The 19,028-nt window shown below is 37.9% G+C and overlaps 1 long non-coding RNA gene across 4 annotated transcripts in view; it reads right to left on the bottom strand.

Annotated features, from left to right (window-relative positions):
• The window catches only part of LOC113955435, a 320,550-nt gene that overhangs the window by 120,764 nt on the left and 180,758 nt on the right, over positions 1-19,028 (bottom strand). For all 4 annotated transcript variants that reach the window (XR_003530550.1, XR_003530551.1, XR_003530552.1 and 1 more), the window contains exon 10: positions 7,513-7,576. This is a non-coding gene — a long non-coding RNA (uncharacterized LOC113955435). The remainder of the gene's footprint in view (positions 1-7,512; positions 7,577-19,028) is intronic.

Raw genomic sequence — 19,028 nt, 5'->3', positions numbered from 1 at the left:
TTCTCCTTGCACTTCTACAAAGAGATGTCCTGCCCTGCCCGTGCCTCCCAGACCCTCTTCAAACACTGATGGGAAGTGTCACTGCCCCTCACAAACAACCCCACCTACCCAGACACCAGGGTTTGCAGAGCATTTTCGGAATTCCTGTAACCTTTGGCCAATTTATATTTTCATGTTGTTTAGGAAGAGACAGCTAAAGCTGTTCAGAGGGACAAAAAAAGCCACAAAATCAAATCAGAATGTCAAAACAGGTAGCATTTTAAAAGACTAATTTTGGAAAGATGTATCATACACACAGCGTCCACAAACGCTGCTTTTATTTGATCCGTTTCAAGTTAATTTGCACTGAATTCTAATCAACATTACCAAATGTTTCTGATCCAGGATGTTCTGTGATTGAGCAAGGGTGTTTTCCTTTTCTTCTTTTCCTCCTGATGGACATTGCCATGAGAACTACAGCAAAATGCATTCCTCCTACTCTGGTAATAAGGTATATATTCGATTTTAAATTATAAAAGGCAATACTTTTTTGGTGTTGTTACTTTTAGTAACACAAATCAGGCCAGCTGGAGATGTTATCTCTACCCTGGAGAGTCTTGTGCAATGTTTTAAATTGTAAAGGGAAATGAATGATTCTAGCTTTTATGACAACACAATTTACAGTGACTTCTCCTGGTATTATTTTTCTGGGAATTGCTGCACACTGCAGACTCACATAAACTTCTATGAGCACCTTGAGAGAAATATGCATTTAAAAGTTTATTTAGGCAAGGTAAAAGATTACACTGAGAAGAATACATTAGCATACACTAAGCAGAATAGAGCCAGATCTCCACTCTGGCTTCATTTTCCTCATGCATAAGTGGACAACTTATTTTAAAATTCCTGCTTCCAATTGGATGCAAAGTTCTAATCTTCACATTCCAGTCAAGCCCAACAGACAGAAACACAAATTCTTTTGTGAGAACAACTGAAAACGGTTCTTCCCAGGAATCATGAGTGACAACCTGAGTGACATAACTGTAACTGGGTTTTATTAAAAGTTTCCAAAAGTAATTTAACAATATTGATACCGAAAAATTAATTTCTCAAGCCAAAACAGGAGTAAGAATCACAAGGGTTTCTGTGGATTTATTATACATTAGTTCACTTTAGATTCCAGGATAGATGGCACAAATGGAACACAAGCAACTGCAGAGAAGGTTGATAAGCCTGAAGAAATAACACTGACATTTTGCAGAATTCTTGTGTCTTACGGGCAAATTTTTCATTCTAAATATCCTCTGTAACACCAGGCTGCCCACCTTCCATTTGACATGAAAGTGCACCTCTCTCCTAAACAACTGTTTGCAGACAATAGCAATTGTAGTGATTTCTAAATCCATGAGGATTTCATCAAATTGCCGCACGCCCCGAATTCCAATGAAAAAACAGATTTGAAAGGAAAATGGCCAAGTTCCCTTTCCACAAATAAGCTTCACAAATAGATCTGTGGATACTATAAGAGAGGGAGGAGAAGAACAATTTGGAAACAGCACTCAGCAGTAACTGGTGGTTGAACACAGAAATATACCCTGTCATGTCCTCATATTCTAAGTTCTTGCTTGAACACGTATTCCACAAAATCCAAGAGATTTGACCCGAGCTAACTATCTCAATTCACTTTCAGCCCACATTCCATCCATAAAAAGACCATAACTAAAGTTCAAATAAGGATTCTGACAAAGTTTAATGTACAAAGATCGATTTGAATAAACATCCTTAAACAAATGAAATTTAAAGTCAGTCATGTCTCAAAATAGAAATTATATAAATTGTCCTTTTTCTATCTCTTTGTTTCACTTCCCTAGTCGTATTCTTCAAATATTCAAAATAATATTAACCATAGGGACAGACAGTTAAGATAACTCTATCTTCTGGCACAGCTGGCAAGAAGTAATGCACAAAAAGAATGGACTAAGAGTTCGTTCTGCAGTAGGAATTGGTATTTTGATATTAAGTGTATCTGAAGAAATTACAGCAATAAATTTTCTTCACTCAGGAGAAATATCAACCTTGTAGTTCTGTAGAAATGGCAGGAAACTGCCGGAAAAGAAATTTGTTTCTCTGGGGAATACGGAAAGAAGTGGACTTGTTTACCAGAGACACTTGAATTTATCCCTGTATCTGTCTTGAACGTTATATATTTAAATATAAGATTTGTAGATAACAGTAGTCAGCCTTCTCCCTAGTGTGTTGCCACCTCCACAGAAACATACACAGCTAGTCCCTTAAAAGAGAAACAAACTGATTTGACTGAAAATGAGGATTTTGGTTTTCTCACAAAATTGCAAAGATTCCTCAGAAAAATAGATAAAAATATTTCCAGTTTGCTGATTTTATTACCCAGTCCAGTTTCAGGCAAAGTGTGTTTTCATGCACTCTATCCTGAAGTGATAAGTAATCATTCCATCTTTTCCTTTGAATGGAGTTCAGAATAAGCAATTTTAAAGAGTTGTTATGGATAAACATTTGCACAAATAAAACTGACGATGGAAAACCAGTAGGAGCAAAGGAGCATGGGACACAACATGGTTGGTCTGCTTTGTCGCTCTCCTAAAAGAGGGGAGAAAAGCTGTATACGCTACATTGCTTATAGTTTATATATATAGACAGAGCAGAGGTTAAAATACCATTTTAAAAGTAATTTTCCACACATGAGATAGAGAAAGAGGAGTTATATTTGGTTGGTTGTGTTGCTTTTTGTTTTCCCTTTTTCATATATGACACAGATTTTAATAAGCTTTAGTTAATTGCTTCTGAAGGGCTCTTGCTGGAACCAATCCCTTTAAGAACGTAACAGGTATATGATTTTTTGTAAACATAAAACAATTTATTCCCAATGTGTTCCCCAGCTGCATTCTTCTGAGGCACTGGAATATGAAGAAGACTGGCAGAAATTAGCATAGGAGAGCAGTCCATAGGAAAGGAGTCTCTGTGGGAGCTGTGCAAGTGAGCACACAAAGCTCAAAGTTTTGATAGGAGAACAGAGAAGACATGCAAAAATAAGGTAAGAAAAAGATCCTTGATGGCAGAAAGAGAATGGTGCAAATCTCCAAACTCAGCAAGAAGCTTGGAAACAGTGACATGTCATTGCCCTGTTCTTTCCCTCTGCACTTCAATTCCTTAGTTTATTCTGGTGTGACAATTGCAGCTTCAGTCTTCTCAAATTAATCAACAAGTCTATTGCTCAAAAAGAACATCAAACTGATTGTTAGAGCTAAATGGTGGTTTGTCAGGTTGCCAGAATGACTCTTTAGAGGAAATACATTATTACAATATTAGCAAGTCCATTAATGTTGCAAGTAGCACAGGCATTCATTGTCCCATGTCAGTGGTGCACACCTACTCTTGGGATGAGGGATTAACTACTGCTGTAACTATCCTACTTCACTTCCCTGGGCTTTCAAACATTCTCCCACAGGCACACACAAACTCTGCTAATTCTTCCCTGTTTTGCCGTCAAATGCCAAAGCCTCAATTAAGATCAGAGCCCCAGCGATCAAGACACAATCCTTGCCTCAGAGAGGTTAAATAGCCAAGACTGGTAAATGGCAGGAGAAATAATGGGGGAAGCTGGAGATAAAGTTGCTTGCCCAGGGTCACAGAGCAGGCCAGGAATAGAATCCCTATCTCCTCTTCCCTTCTGAACAAGTTGCCTTTTTTCTCACCTTTGGCTGAACTTTCTTCTTTCCTTCTTCTTCTCAGATATGAATAATTCATTCTCCAGCTCTTAGGTCAAGATTTCTGTTCACATATGATAACATTAACCAGATAAGAAGTTTTATGCTACCATATTAAAAATACTAAAAAGCATGGTAAAATCAAAACTTTTCAGCTAAGAGCATTGCTGCTGGTTTCTTTATCCATATGCATTTAGAATTGTTTCTATTTTACTGATACTGGTGTAATTAATTCTCTCTCTGCCTGCCCATGGCAAGGATTTAATTTCTGCAATTCATGGCTTGGAACATGAAGAAATTCTGCATTCAGATTAGCTGCAGCACTTCCTTTGCCCCCTAAGTATTTTGAGTTTGTAGAGATTATTCAAATGTGATAACAAAATTCAGTGAAGGCAAACTCTGAATTTTGCTGCTAATAAGAATTCATCACTTTTACATGCAAGACTGGACCACCCATCCAAATGACTTAGAGCCCAAAAGAAATTCTAACCAGTGACTTGCTCTAGATAAACAAAATTGTTGTCTTGTCATTAACTAGACTAAGTTACTGCATTGAATAAAATTCACCAATTTGATGTCTGGAAGTGCTAGATACAGCTCCTAACTGTGTTAATAAATTGACATTTTTAAAATGGAGGTTGTCCATTGCTCAATTACCCTAAATCAGTTTGTCAAAGAGAGTGTCCTTTAGCTATCTTCTATTAATTACAGTATAAAACACAAAGTAGTTGTAAATAACATGTCCCAAGACTTTAATAGAAATGTTGGCCACATTATCTTCTGTCATTCTACTTGAACTCCACACCTAAATTCTTTACTTTCCTGGTTACATTTTCTTTGGGGGGTACAATAAAAACTACTGCATAATTTTAAATCACCCGTATCAATAAGGAGACCATGTGATTATTACTAAGGAAATAAAAGGCTACAGTGGACAGTGAGGATGAATAACAGCAACAGTGTATCCCTTTCCATTGACTAAACTGATGGAGCACATCTCCCACAGCAAAAATTGAAATTTCTGGGCAGAGTAGCCCCTCTTATCCAGCCATCAGCCTCCAGTGAAAACTGCAGGATTTTGGGATTCCTTTGCCTAAATGTCACGACCCTTTACACAGAGGTTGGTGTGAGTGCAGGTCATATATAACAACCCTCCAACACTGATGCAAATTACATCACCTAACTTTAGATCCTGGAATACACCACACCAAGTAGTTCTTAATAGTGTACTTTATATAATAAAATTTCAATGTAGCATAAGGTTGCAGCCCCGTGAAGGACAAACAGGAGCATTGCTATAGCAACTGTATGAAACTGCTCTAAGTGAGCTGGATGGGAGTGAGAATGATGCATGAGGCGCCTCCCAGGAAGAAGCCTGGCTGCTGAAGGCTGGTTTCAATGCACCAGCTCCAAGGTTGCTCAGTACCCTCTGGATTCCAGGTGATAAAAGAGGAGACAAACTCCAGACAAACGGGGGGCTGTCCCTTAGTGAGTACAGCAGGTGGGGTGGCACAGCTCTGTTAGGGTGCAGTTCAATGCTGTGCCAAGTCAGGGGATAAATTCCTGGGTTCCAAAAAAAGGGGCAGGTTTCCCCAGATAAAGAGTAATTCTTGTTCGCAAACAATTTTGCTTATAACAAATCCTCTGTCAAAAAGAGAAGAGAAACACAGAAAAAATAAAGCCACAAACCCAAAGAAACACAGATCTTCGAGCTGAACAGCGACTTTACTGAGTAACATGTTATAAATTGCCATGGGTGTGAGTGCAGGGTTGGACACAATGACTTCTGGAGATACTTTAGAGTCTACATCATTCCGTGGTTCTATATAAGCTGCATCTTTGGCCTCACATCCAGAGCTTGCCTTGCCCTTAATTCAGGCCCACGTATTACTTCCCTTCAAGAGAAAACGAATGGAAAAGGGTTTTGAAGGCAGAAAACTCCCACTATTTGCTCATGTTTAAATTAGCTGAATTTTCAAATGGGAAGCAGAGAGAGAATATGATTGATTTTTAAAAAAATCTATTTCTAGAAAAGCTCCTGTCATTTTTCTCTAAAAGGAATTTCAGAAAGTGATAGTGGCTATTTCAGTTCCAAGCAAAGAAACGCTTGAGACCTCAGGATTAGAAACACTAAAGAGAGGGTGCTCCTACAGAGAAGAGAGCAGACAGAAAGTGTATGGTTAACTTATTCACCGTTCACACACATTGGACATAGAACTTAAAAGAATAAATAATCCATGCAGCCTTAATGTCATTACATATCCTTAATCTAAAAGTCTCACGTTTTCTGCAATTTTCATTGAATTCAAAACATAAATGCTTCATTTTTGCAATAATTTTCCCTGCTACATTGTCTTTTGAAATCCAATAGCACTGTGAGCAGACAGTACTACTAATTAGTCTGTAGTCATTAGAAGACATGTTGAAAGACGGACTAGCAATAAAATCAAAACATAGAACCATATTACTATAATAACTATTTATGCTAATACTATATATAATTGAACTTCTAATGCCAGTTTAAGCTGATAGAATCCTGAGTGCCTTATGTTAACATTATAAAACTAGAAACATCAGGAATTAGATAATAAAGAATAGGTGCTAAATATGACATTTAACCTCGGGGCAGAAAAAAGGTCATGCCAAAATCTTCCTGCAGGTAGAAACTGTGTGTTAAGCACTGAACACACCATTGGCCCTCACCATTTTCAGCACTGTGCTGCCATAGGGGCATGGGACGATGTGCAGCAACCCTTTGCTGTGACCTGTTCCTTACCTTTAAGTGAAGTTTAACAAAAGTGATCCAAGCCAAACAAACTCTTGCCAGCTGGAGAGGAAAGAGGAGAGATCTCAGAATGTCCCCTACCACTACTGGACATCAGCCTGAGTGGCCAAAGTTACAATCAACACTTCTGGCAAATTAATTACTTTGCAACACACAGCAGTGAAGAGAAACAACCATCACACACAGGAAGGACTATGTGAGTATGAGCATTTATTAAATCTCCCAATGAAAGCTGTGAGTTCACATCACTTTTCTGGCAAAGTACTATCCAGGTAGCTGAAAGGAACAGGACTTGCCTCCCATATCAATTGACACAAAAGCACAGTGGCACTGTGCCTTTACATTACTTAAAAATGTTAGAAGGAAACCAATGTTAAATGGTTCAAAAACTGACCTAAGAGCCTCCAAAATATACTTTTTCCTGAAAGCATTTTAAGGAGCATCCAGACTCTCTTTCCACTAATTTCATTTATGCCAGCCAAGAAGACTCAAATGTTTTACTGACTGAAGCACCTTCAAAATCTGACTACTGCTTTACACAGTAAAGTTACTCTTAAGTATGATTCTCTAACTGATTTTTGATCCAAGTATTGCTTACACTCAAAAATTCACTACAGTTTTAACACACTGATTAATTTAAAGAGGCATATCAGAGACATACATAAAACAATTTCTTACCTGTTTTAGAGTAGGTAAATGAAAAGCACATAAAGAGATTTTTTTGGAGTTTGGGTGAGGTTGCAGCAGGACATGAGGATGGACACAACACAAATTTTGGATAACCAGAAGCTATTTGCAAATTTCTAGTTTGATTTATTCCATACTATAGATGAGGATAAATATCAAGGAATGCAGTTTATGTTTCACACCTGCTGTCACAGAACTTGGAAAAACTGATAAACTTTTCTCAGTTTAGTACTACCATAAGGAAATCACATATAAGTTTTGTCTAAACAAACATTTTGCATCTAGAGTAACAAAATAGAAGGAAGACACAGCTCTTACCTCATTCTTAAGGGCCAGAAGGCCCAATGGTGGCCTGCAACTTCTGCAAACAACTTTCTGCCACCTATAAAACTACAAAAATATTTACTATTCACAAAAAAAAGTCACATTCACACCCATCACCAGTCTGAATCCCACTTAATACTAAGCACTCCATTCCAAGTGTGACAGCACCAGTACCTTTAACCCCCAGCCCCAAAATCTGAACTACTTTGAAAACAAACTGAAACTGGTTTATTTCCAGAAACTTCAACTTTATTATTTCTCCACTCTATGAAACAGTTCACATGAATAAACTACAATCTAGTTATATCTTCATAAACAAAGAATTAATTTATGGTAATATAATTAATTCCAACCAGGATATATTTGCAGGAAAAGCATCTCAACTAACTTGATGAAATAAACAGTTGATATTAAAAAGAAAATTACTTGATGTAGTTAGAATTTTATGTGGATAAATTAGACCTAGTCCTTTCTGAAATGTTGACTGAGAACCTAAAGTGAAACAAAGTCAATACATGTCGCGTGCTAATCAAATTACAAGCTGATTAAGTGACAAATCTCAGCTGAAAGTCGAAGCAGAAAATCCTCATCAGGGGAGCAGGGTTTTTAATGGGTTCCTGGAGGCTCTACAGGCTTTTGATAATTCACTTTTTACAATTAGCCACCTGATGGGAAAAAATAACTGTAAAATCTGTAGATGAGACTGAGGAAAAAGTAAGCAAGAAGTACGGTATGTAATGGATGCACAACTGAAAACACCAGTGGAATCCAGAGCAACAGGCACTTTAACACTATTAAATGCAAATACAGGCAAACATTTTGGCACACAATGCTGGGAGAAGAAACCATTCTGAATTACTGTGTCACAGGATACCAGCAGGAACTCCAAAGTGTTTCACTTGTTTACTGTATTTTGTCCTCTGACAGAATGAACTTCAGCTCTTCCATGTTTTTAATTTTAAAAGGCTACTACATGTGTGTGAGAGGGCTCATCTAAATGTACATACATGTACATACAGTAGGATGTTCTTCCTTGGGGTAAGAAATATGGGGAAAGCCTGCTATTTACACAAAAAAATTAACATGTTGCCACAGAGATTTGATTCATTTTTTTTTTTATGGATCCAAGTTCTTCCTTAAGGTGAGGAATTAAATGAAACACTTCTGTGTCATTTCACTCCAATCAGTGTGCTAGAATGAGCAACAACCAGTAATTCCTTCTCTCCAACATGTTCCTGAGGACTAAGAGATTAATTTACAGAAGATACAACCCCAAACATGCTGAAGATGACTAAAACTCCCCATAAGTCAAAATTCTGTTACTTAATTCTCAGTATTTTGCTGTAATTTCAAAATTATTCATCTCTCTTACTATTACACTTGTCTTTAAAATATCTAGTTTGAAGAGGGCCATGGCCAGCATTTTACGCATCTCCAAAACAACCTTTTGCAAAACCCACTAACAAAGAGCAAGCAAAACCATAGCCTATGGGATACCTTGAGACCACGTGCCAGCAGCATGATTACAGTGAATCAGAAATGATGTGCATGCACACTGATTTCTCTCATCAGGTTCAGAAACACTGCAGGCAACCTCTTCTTCACATACTTTGTTTTCAGCATCATATCCTTGTTTATAAATTTCAGCAGTACCGTAACAGATACAATGGAAATTACTTGCTAGCAAAGAAAGTACAAGATTTGTAGAACTAAAAATTAGTTTTCCTTGCAATAGTCAAAAGTTTGGCTTAAAAGCTTCTGTGAAAGGTAACAATTGTCCTTTCTTCAGACAGAACCATTTAATAAATAATAAATCATATCATCATATTCACTGGCACAGGTTGCCAAGAAAGTGTGGATGCCCCATCCCTGGAAGTGTTCCAAAGTTGGGTTAGATGGGCATCTGAGCAACCTGCTCTAGCGGAAGGTGCCCCTGCTCATGGCAGTGAGGTGGGAACTAGATGATCTTAGAGGTCCCTTCCAGCCCAAACCATTCTATGGTCATACTAGCTTAAGAACACAACTAACTATTTTCTTCAGAAAAAGAAGTCAGTTTATTCAGCTGCACAGGTTAAAGAAATGAAGGGGGCTGGGATGGGGGGTGTATCTCAGAAGTTAACCAGAGGTAGAGTCCAGTTTCAGAACTGGAATGTGATACTGTTTCATGTTAGATACAACCCAGTGCCCCTTGCTAATTGCTGTCAAAAAAGCAGACTCTCATTCTCACCCTCTGCCTTCAACCACTTGTTCACAGTCCTCTCCCTACCCTGGGCCTCCTGCCCATGCTCATCTGAGGAAAAAAGCAAATCCAAATAGCAAAACAACCTCCATCATCTTTCTATTAAAAGACACAATCCAGTAATATTTCTCAAGTTATTTAGGGACCCAGAGAGCCACATATATGTTTCCAAACCCAGCCCTTGTTTGTTAAAAATCTGCAATGTTCAAATGAATGACGGGATTCAAACTTGATACTAAATGGCACATATGCCTCAGATATGACTATAGCTATTAGTGTTCGTATCTAATATTCCAGCATCTCCTGTGGTAAATTATTTCCTGTAACTGAGAAGTAATTATCACAAAGTTATTGGGTTATCAGACTTCTAATGATCCTATAATTGCTTTCATTATACAATTGATTTGTCACAAATGCTCATATTACAAATATTATTGACCTCCTGCCACTCCTATAACATAATTAAAGCTGCAGATCAGCTTAACACATTGCCCTCCTGTGCTGCTGAAGACACATCACAGAAGCCACAAAGTACCTGCAGAGTCACTTCTTGGCTCAGCAGCAGCGTGAGACTCAGGGCAGATGTTATTTTGCCATCTATTCTCTGAATTCTTACTTTCTCCATACTTTACCTTAGTGTTTCATACCTTAACTCTGTTTCTTTATTTAGCCACGCTTCATTTACCCCCACTGCATCATATTTCTCTCCATGTACAAAACTTCCTTCCTACTCTGCAGTTTTCCTTAGGATGCTTGCTACGCTTGTGTCAAAACCAAATTAGTTTCTGCTTTCCTTTGCCTGCTATTTTTCTTTTCGATAAAGTAACAGCCCAAATAATTCACTTTCTTTTTTTTTTCTGAGTGTTCGACTTCTGCCTTTTACCACAATTATTTTTCCCATTCATTTCTCTCTGGAGATTTTGCTGAATCTATCTGAAAGTTCAGATGAAGGAAATGCAAGTACCACATCAGTCTTGTTTTAGCAGCACCCCCATCCCAGCCTATTAAGTTTGGTAGATTTAGTGGGGCATTCTTACCTTCCACAAGCTGCTGTTCTGAAACAACAGGACAGCTTTGTGAGTAACCTTTTGAAAATGAGAGCCCTAAAATCTAATATTGTTAATACATTTATTCAAGGTTGCTACTTTCATATAAACCTAACATACAAACCCATCTTTTCCTTGTTTTTCTTGTCTGACAACTGAAGTTTAAGTGATTGAGGATAAAGTGCCTGCAAGCCACGGAGAGTTAATATAATTTACACACTGACTCCTGAAAGTCTATGAGGTCATTAAACTATCCATTTGCCTACATGTCTTTTCCTGCATCTCAGACATGTCCACACTTTAAAAGCCATAGACGATTACAAATGCAGAATGAGGGGGAAAAAAATCATGTTTAACATTATTCTATCCTCTAGAACCAACCCAATATGATTAAGAATTAGGGGACTAGGGAAACATAGTACTATAAAAAAACCAGATGTCCATAACAGTAGAAATCCTGCAGTGTGAGAGTTAAAGAATATCTTTTAGGTTGTAAAAAAGGAAGATAATACCAAGAACAAATAACCAAGAACAAACAAAAAAAAATCTAAAATATACAAACCATTAAAAACCCTAGAGGTAAATTTTGGTCAAAAAAAGTTAAAAATAAGTATTTTAGGGCTTTGACCATTTCTGGCATTTAAATTACTGCATTACTAAATGAAAAGGAAGGGAAAAAACCCCAAAAATTTCTGTAACAAATATATGAATCACTGTTATCTGAATTGAGAAAGAAATATCCAGTAAGTCTCTAAAATATCTCTATTTTTAGGCATAACTCTTGCCTGTGTAGGAATCTGAAAGGCCATGTCAGGAGTAGACTACACCTGATTCCAGGAGCAGAATAACAGCACCAGACTTGCACTGAAGTTACACCAGTGCTGATCAGGGCCAACTTCACTGAAGTCAAGGAAAAGAGAACAAATCTGGCCCTTCACTCAGTAACCACACACCCATTTTCTCACAGGCAATAAGAACATTAAGCAGTTAACATGCAGAGGAATTTTAAAAGGCAAATTTCAGAATCCATACTGTAATTCTCTAATGCCCTTCACATTATGTCACCTTTTAGCTGTTTCCAAGGGTCTCCATAAATTACCAATATTATACTCCAAGAACATCTGGCCAGCTGTGTGATGGTTTATATCAGCAGAGGAGGTCTGCAAACAGGTGGGAAACAGCTGCCTCATTTATCCTGCACACCATTCATTTAGATCACAAAAGTGACAGAAACAATAGGAAAAACACTCTTGTGAAGCAAGAGTTACAATCTCTACCTTAAAAATCAACTTTATTAGTAAGGACAATTGCATGTCCCAAAATATTGTTAATCTGCTTATGAGAGCCACCAATGCCTGAATATATATGGTAGCATTATGGACTTGAGAAGAATAGGAAGCATCTTATCTAGCTCAAGGATTTAGCAGAATACCCTCAAAAGGGACCTAAGTGCCAGGGAACCTCAGCCATGGAATTCAGAACAAACAACACAGAAGATCTGAAGGTAGAGAGGCAAAGTGCTCACATAAAAAATAAAGCTTATGTCACATAAATATTTCTAACTGCAACTGTGCTACCAGTTGCTTAGCAATGTCCTCTGCTCCAACAAAAAATTGTCTTTTGTTCACAACAATTCTCTTCCCAAAGATGTTGATAGATGTACTCAGGTTTTAAAGTCACTTGGCAGGACAGCTGAGCTGATCTAAGAGCTCTTTGCACACCACTGTCTGTCCTACTGCTTGTCTCTCTTCAAATTGCTCCATGCCTGGCTCTGCAGTCCTGTCTCCCTCCATGCCCTTCATCCAGCAGCTGGGTTGATTGCACCACATCCAGCTCCAGCCCCATGACACGACACCGAACTGCTCCCGCTTTGCACTTGTGTGGGTTGTCCAGCTCAGTGAACGGCAGCAATTCCCAGAGGGGTCAGATGAACAGGGCTGAAGCCACACGCGGGGGGCACAAGTGGAAGGAGTGGAATTGCATCTTTTCAGTTGGCACAAGCTGTTCCATCATTTTAGACCATCTCCCCCAGCTTCAACCATAAGCAAGTGTGACTGGAGATTTGATTCGACTTGCTATTTACAGTTCTCTTCACAAAGATGTTGATAACTGTACTCAGGCTTTAAAGTCACTTGGCAGGACAGCCAAGACAAAAAAAAATGTTTTCTTGTTACGATGGTGGAGGAGAAAGACAGCACTGCCACACTACCAAAGTGTAAGAGCTCTCCACAGGAATTTCACTCTTCAGAAGAATATTGTCTCTCTTCTCAGAGAATATTCTCTCTTCTCACTCAGCTGGAGTGATCTTTAGCTGGTTGATGATGCTCCATGCAGGGAGATGGAAGAGTTCAGACAGAGCCAAAGAAACCCATCAAGCATTTTTTTTTGCTAGCTTGGAGGCAGACTTCTAAAAAAAGAATTTTCTTTTCACGTGCTCCCTGGCATATCAGTGTTCTGCCCATGACTGCACAAATAAATTTAAATCCTTTTTCTGAGGCATTAAATTTCTCTCTGGTGTGCTCCATTTAGAAGCAGTTTAGAGAACACAGGGCTAATATAAGACACACAAACAAAGTTTCAACAGCAGAACCAAAATTAGAGACTTAGTTTAAAAATATCCAGAGAAAGTTTCTTTCAGAGGATTCATCATTCATATAGCAAGGCATGATCTAATGGTGAAATATCCATGTGTGGGTTTTTTTAAAATGCAAAGCACGATACTTAGAGTTATTCATTTATTTCTCCTTCCTAGAATCCTGAAATAGCATTTCTACCTTTGAAACTCAGCAAATACAAAGACACATCTATTTTAGAATCTATCACAATCACAGGAATTTCTTTCCCCCAGAACCTCATCGAAATAACAGACACAGTTGCATTTGGTGTAACAGTAATTCTACATTATAGATGTCAAGATTTTAAACTAGTTACCATTAGAGATACTTTCTTCTGTTTAAATCAGTTATCTGCTAGTAAAAAAAAAAAAATCAATTCTCTTTCTAAATAATCATTCTCCTTTAAAAAAAAAAAAGGGGGGGGCAAAAAATTAGATGATTATTGCTGTTATTTTCTTGCTATTCTGAGTCAAAGAATGACTTTTGGGAATATAGTTCTTTATTTTGTGGCAAATGAAGCAATTAACTTTCACCAGCACAACTATTTCTTAGTTAGATGATCACAGCAGTCCTGGAAGGTTTTCACAACACAATCACATACATGTAACCCCTTTCCGTTTCCACACATAGTCTAATGACAGCTACAAAATCCTATGGATACTGTAGGTCCATCTTTTCAAAGAGGATATATAGAGAAACTGACAGAGGATTATTGATTCTTATCAGACATAATTAATCACTCTGCCAAGTACAATTCCTTATTCCTGTGCTAAATTCAGGTTCAATTGGCAATAACCACTCTTGACCAGACTCCCATCAAACTCTCCGGTAGGTGTCACTGAGCCATCCATCACTCCATTACACATATAACGTAAAGATGCAGAAGAAAATTGGTGTTGGAATACATTCCTCATACAAAGCAATCCCCTAAAATACCTAAAGAACAATGTAGCAAACTACAAGAATGACAGCAGATATTGTAAACTACAGAGTTTATATGTCATTTCCCTCGACATCTTAAAACAGATTCTGTCAAGCTCACCAGGGGATTACAGTCATTACTATTAGCCTAATGATACTATGTTGGAAGGTGTGAATGGTTGCCATCAAGGGAGTTCGGGATCCATAGGCAATCCTAAGACTTCAACCAAGCCTGCAGCAGTGAATCTCTGAAAGCAGCACACAGGCTATTTGATGGAAGGACTGCCAGCCTCTCCAAAACCAAGGCTGGCAGTGTTTCACAGGCATTTGGACAGTACCCCTAACTAGATGCTCTAACTTTGGGTCAGCCCTGAAGTGCTCAGGCACTGGGGAGTTTTTGTAGGTCTATCCATGAAAATCAGTGCTACAAGGGTCACCAGCAGCCTCTTACAGTGCTCACAACATTCTGGGAGAGTGGGCAAAATCTCTGAGGTTTATAATGCTAGATATTATTTCTGCTGCCCAATCTGGATAGTGCCTCTATTTCTGAAGTCCTGACTTTTGAGATTATTTAACTTGAAGTGGAAAAGTCTCCCCTTGATCACCAGGAAAGCATGACAGTACAGTAGCGCAGAATGAAAAGCCTTACTGGAGAGTTTCCTGACACAGCACAGAATCAGGCCTGTACATTTAAAAGGTAAAATATGAAAGACAGGAAAAGTTACCACTGAGTCATTTAAACCACTTACCCAGCCCTTGAACCAGACAGAAACGGGAAAACTAGTGAAAATCTAAACCTGAGTTTCTCTGTTAAAGCTCATAGGAACAAATCATCCATGTACTTTGAACAACTACAATCAGCTCCAGGTAAAAAAGTCTTCAAGGCACTCTCAGGGCTTTACACCCTTTGAAACCCCCAGAAAAATGCTAAAAGCAGATGTGTGTTTTGTTATACAGCATTTTGTATGTTGGTTTCTTGGTTTATATGACAGTGAAAACATTTCACAGAACAGCAGATTTCGAAGACAACCTTCTACACTTTAAAGTAAGTTTAAAAGCACTGAAGTGCTGGTGAAAAAACAGCAAGTTATTAGACCTGGATTTTACATGCTAGGTTTCAATTGGACTGGAATTGATTTAGGGGGAAACAAACAAAAAAAAAAGATCTTATTAAAAAAGGAAAAAAATATAAAAAGCTTTGCTAAAGACTGCTGTCAAATAGGTACTTCATCCTCCTCCCCCTCAGTGGGTTTGTCTTTCTGAAAGATCTGCTCTACAGGGTTTCCCCCAACCCTCACAATAAGATGCATGAAAGACCCTCTCTAGTACATCCCAAGCACCAGGGAAGAAACTCCCACACACCAAGCAAAAGGACAGGAGGAAATGAAAACAAGTTTCAGTGAAGTCATGCATTAGCTGACTATGATCTTGAAATATTTTGACTTCATTTCAAACATGGTGATAAAAAAAAAAAAAAAACCCACAAATTTTCTGCAGACAAGTTTGCTTTATAAGAAAAAGATCTCTTAATGGAACAATTTACTTTTGAAAAGATATTTCAAAAGTAATCTTCTGTCCCAGACTGTAATTTACAAACTATCAGGTTTGTTCATGGCAGACAAAACCACTTGTGGTGATGAATCATACCAAAGGCATATTGGCCAAATAAGGTTTTCCAGATCACTGCAGAGATGAAGGGATGAGCAGAGTTATCAACACACTATAGAAGACTTGACTTTCCACTGGTTTTACTTCCCTGCTTTTCCCTGTGCACATTTCTCTTCCCCAGCGAGAAGGTGCCCCACAGCTAATCATACCGAGCACTACCACAAAATCAAAGGAGTTTTCACTCAATTCAGGATTAAAAAACTGCTCGAGTCACTGCACAGAAACACACAGGTCTGTATTTCTACTGCATAGCACCGGCTCTGTCCAGACAAGTGCACCACTTTCAGATCACTAACTAGTAACTCAAGTATTTCTAAATTATTAGTTTGTGCTAATCAAAAGAAAAACCCTTTAACTTTTTTCCTCATAAAATAATTTGGTGTTGCCTATTACCTTCTTGGAAAATCTAAAATATCAAACCTAGATGAAGGGCATGAGAGCCCAGGGGCAGAGACACGTGGAACAGTCTCCTGAAACCTGTGGAACTCAGCTGCTGATGGAGACTCACAAGAGCCACAAATCTCATGGCTCTCAAAACACAATTTTTATTACTACATTACAGCATTTTTAATGCTGCAGTTACATGAAGGAGAAACAGTAACCTGGAAGGAAAAAACAATGCTACAGCTATCTCAGGAAAGAAAATAAAGCAGACCAGAGGAAATACATGCCTTCATATTGTGACATAATTACTGCCAAAGTAACTAACTCTTTATAATTTTTACTTTGCCTTTGAAGAATTTCCAAAAGCACAAACAGGAATCTCTCCAGCTCTAATTGCTCTTCAAAATATTTTTTTCTCATAAAATTTCATATTTTTGTGTATTTTAAAGCTTTAAAACCATTATACAGCTGTGATATTTTAGATAAAAAGGGATAAGTGACTATACCTGCCCCTAAACATCTTCTGCATTCTTACAAGTCCTTCTTTTGTTCTCCTCAATTTAGTAATTACTGTCACTGCAGGAGAAGGCTGCCATTTTTCTTCCTTCATGCTTCGAAATTAAATCCTGCATGTTTTATATTTAGCTCTTGTTTTCTTATTAATTAGCAAATTTGTAGTGCTGACAGCCATGACACAGACATAGGACCTGTGCTTTGCAGCTCCCTCTAACTGTTCTAGCAGAAAAAAAAATCACACCTCAGCTCTTTTTGGCCTTACAGCTCACTTGTCAAGATGCAAACTGTAGAATTTGGGGGTTTGATGGTACAGCATCATACAGTGAAGAGACTTTTGATGAACTGCCACTCCAGCTCACAAATCGGCCCATTAGTTTTGCCTCACAGTACACATATTGGAGTTCCTTTGCAGCTTTACAATTTGTATCATTCATATATGTCTAAAGGAATACTCTGAAGTGAACACTCTACACGCATTAAAACCATAAGTATGAGTAATTAACTGAAAGATATAAATCTTCCACTACTGAAAAAAATGAGTAATGTGTCTTCTGACTAATGGACTGCAAATGCTATAAAAACATCAGGCTTATGGAAGTGTTCTCCTCCCCAGCCCCTAGAGCTTTCCAGACAAATATCTAATTATTTGAAAGTACAATTTCAATACAAGAATAATCTCAGCAGATTACTGTAAGTAGATATTGATGCATTCCTACAAAAACGTCTTCACTGGCTGTAGAATCCATTTACACTTTTTATGCTTTTTATGTATTTTTAAAAGTGCATTTTTTAAGTCTGCTATCAAAGACTACACATGTTCTAATATATAATTTTAAATTGCCAAAATTTAAACCAGTTAGAAATCACTCTGGAACTGGCATGAGGCCAGTAGAAGCTGAGGGGAGCTGGTTTAGACAAAAAAACCAATCATAAATCACATTTGAAAGTTTAATAAAATACTTCCATACTGAGCAGTATTTTAACTATTCTATTAAATAAGAGATAGTGCTTATAAAAACTATTTATACTTAGTAATACCATTTAAAAAATCCAAACCCAAGCAATTAAAGAGCAGGGAGGAGTATTAAAAAACCCTAAAATTAAGGGTTATACATCCCTGAATGAGCAAGACCCCCACAGAAGTTCTTCAGTTTGGGGAATTGAAAAAAAAAAAAAACAAAAACAAAAAACCAAAAGCTAAGCCTAAGAAACAAGTCTGTTGACATATTGAACCCACTACCTCAGAAAGGTTAGACTAATGTTTTTGGTTAAAAGTTAAAAATCAACTCTATCTATTCTAGGTGGTCTATCCCAGGCAGACCACTCAGTTTGTTCAGAGTGTGTTTTGGTTAACAACAGTCTAACCAACAAAAATCTGAGAAGAATGTGTTTAGGCAAATGTCTAACAGTAAAAGCAATCCAAGCAAAAGGGCGTTTTCTATTGCTACATGAAACTTTACAATATTTATATGTTTATATATAAGCAGTACATAAAATGAGGTGCCTCAAGAATGCCTAGGGGAAGGAGAGATTTCCTAGTTTGTCCCTGCATCCCTGCTGAGTGTGCCAGGCTTCTGTTGCAACCAGAAAGCATTAAGTTTCTGTTGAAGTGAACCTGTGGTTTTCTCTAACAATTTTACGATGACATGTCAGAAGAAAACTCAGCAAAAGGCAAAGAAAATTGGGCACTCTGGTGTTAGTCTAATCCGACTGATGTTCAAAAATGATCCATTTTTTTTTATACAGTACACTGCACACTTCAAAAATCAGCATTTGGTTGACTGCGTCCTTCGATGCTGGAATTGTACCCCATCTCTCCAGACTGTGATTGCTAAGGCCTTTCACAGGATCCAATATGAAGCACCCCTGAACTCATTTTATGCCCAAAAGGATGCTGCTGGGCTGAATGCAATGAAGAGAGGCAAAATTAAACACTCGTGGCAGAAAGGGGTTTGGTTCTCTGAGGAGGAGTCAACAGATTCAAAAATCATACAAACATCCCAAAGCTGGAGCTAAAACCTGTTAGTAATATAAAGCTTAATTGCTGGACATGATCCACTGCAAAAATAACAGAGATTTAACAATAACAATGGGCTGTTCAGTCCCTGGAATAGTTTTGCA

Source organism: Corapipo altera, unplaced genomic scaffold (assembly GCF_003945725.1).
Source record: "Corapipo altera isolate COAL_440 unplaced genomic scaffold, ASM394572v1 133, whole genome shotgun sequence".
In the NCBI taxonomy this organism is placed as follows: Eukaryota; Metazoa; Chordata; class Aves; order Passeriformes; family Pipridae; genus Corapipo; species Corapipo altera.
This window is presented reverse-complemented; position numbering and strand designations above follow the sequence as displayed.